General features: G+C 28.8%; 1 long non-coding RNA gene across 1 annotated transcript; it reads left to right on the forward strand.

Moving 5' to 3' along the window:
* Nucleotides 1–14: 14 nt before the first annotated feature.
* On the forward strand, nucleotides 15–472 carry LOC114579058. Its single transcript, XR_003699925.1, has 2 exons — nucleotides 15–269; nucleotides 341–472. It is a non-coding gene; the product is annotated as an uncharacterized LOC114579058 (long non-coding RNA).
* Nucleotides 473–2,243: the final 1,771 nt, after the last annotated feature.

A 2,243-nucleotide genomic window follows, 5' to 3' on the forward strand; every position in this document is an offset into this window, starting at 1 on the left:
GGAGATTATTGGTAGACTATAATAATCAATTCTATTTGACGAGGTCTGTTAATGCTTTAGCAAGGAGCTTATGAAATGACAGTATAAAATAAACTGGATGCAGTAGAAGGGAATGTACTATATCGAGTGGAGATTTTAAACAACTTCTGTTGAAACAACCAAGTGGTGGAAGTTTAAGATCATGGAGCCGCCATGTACCATAAAGATGAACTTTGATATCGATTTAGAGACTAACAAAATTGATCGAGATGGAAATCATTGTATTGAAGGTATGATTTCTTTCAAATATAAAGTTAATCATCAATGATTTCATACCTTGTGTTTTGTACATTTGCTTCAGGTAAAAGAAGCATGCGTTTCTTTCTTTACATTGTTTTGTTGGTTGAATGGTGAAACAATTCCTAGAGGGATTAGCATAATCATAATTGGGAGCATTGGCAAATGCTAAGTGGTCCTTTTCTACTGAAACAAGAAAAAAAGGTGAGTAAAAACGAATTTCTTATAAATTATTTGTCTTCCATTATTATACAATTTGTTGATTAATATCATTATTTTATAAATTTATTCCTTATTAGGATTATAAAGGATACATTAACTGATCTATCAGCTATGGGTATTACTAGGTCAAGCTATGTCGACTTCACTCCAAAGAGAACTTATTGAACTTTGTTTGGTAAACAATGTTAGAATTGGAACCGAACTTTATTTGATTAGGCACTGACATTTGTTCAACAAATAAAACAAGTCTTGCTTATTGCTGATTCCCTATTGATTAAATTGGTAGATTGATTGGATGCTAAAGTACATTTGTGACGAAATTAAATTTATTCATCTTATAATACATCGTAAATTGTTATGTTCTTCTATGCTTTATTTTTTATATAATGAATTATACCAAATTATATATGTAAGTGATGAATGTAGAAATTGATGTTTGGGTTTATGGTTAGATCCAATGTAGGTAGAACATGCAAGGGTATTTAAGATTCATAAATTATAGACCATAAAATGTGCAAAAACATGCTTTCTTGTAAACTGGTAAATGAGAGAATTAGAAAATAAATGATAATATAATGTTCTTATAATATAATCTGGTAAATAATTTTTTTGATGTAAGTAATCACATTGAAAACAAATCACTCCCAATTTGCACAAACATGAAATAAAATGTATTCAATCACCTACCTCATGTTATATATTTAAAAATGCGTCCTTACCAGGCTATTAGATAGCATTTTTAGTGGATGAATATCTTATGTAAATGCATTTAAATGCTTTTGCATCCAATTTACCTCGTTATTTATCAGTATTGACATATGATACACAACTAAAAAAATTTGTTGACAATGTAATGCTGAAATTTGTTTGTGGAAATAATTTAGCGTGGTAGTTTAGAGGGCTTTCATAATTAGTTACTTTAAAATATTTTCTACTAAATAAAAATGTGAAGATCATGGTGCAAGTTCTTCTCACAAAAAAAAAGCCTAATAACCTCATGGAGATGTTTATCTTTTCTTTCTACCAATGCATGTTATCATGGTGATAACAGTTGGAAGGATATGCCTCACAGTAGATTATATTTTAAGAAGGTATACTTATATCATTTGAGTGCAATTAACAATAGAGATATGAATCCTTTATACGTTGAGATATTCGGGATTCTTAAGGGTTCTCAAATATCAAAGTGGATTAAATAATAAGAAAGTTGATGATCTCAATTTCCAAGTGAATTTCACCTTATGGCATTTAATAATCTTATAAATGTCACAATGGAAATACTCAACATCATCATCTCTGAATAATAAAGTGAACAAATATTTTAAATTTTGAAATGGCAGATGTCCTAACTGATAATGATGTCCTAAAATATCATCATTATTTAATTTAATAGAGATAAATGATATTTATTGATATGATCACTCTTGTTTTCAAGTAAAACACATCCTTTTTTCTTCCTTAATCATCTTTCTCATCATTAGATCCTAAAAATATAATCATCAATTAAGAGAATAACTTAATTATTTTGAGTTATGGTTGATTATATCAATATTTAATATAACTTGATAAAGAACATGCAGCATGTTGCTAAGGGTGAATGAAGGGGAAAAATTTATGTTCCCTTAGCTTGAATAAGTGGTTTAGGAGTCATTCACTATTTCGTTTGATTTTCTTTTTTTATATATATCTAGGATAATGTTGTTTGGTTAGATTTGGTGTGGGAACCTTAGTAACCTGCAAGAACA

The sequence above is a fragment of the Dendrobium catenatum genome, unplaced genomic scaffold (assembly GCF_001605985.2).
Source record: "Dendrobium catenatum unplaced genomic scaffold, ASM160598v2 original_scaffold_267829, whole genome shotgun sequence".
Taxonomy (NCBI): domain Eukaryota; kingdom Viridiplantae; phylum Streptophyta; class Magnoliopsida; order Asparagales; family Orchidaceae; genus Dendrobium; species Dendrobium catenatum.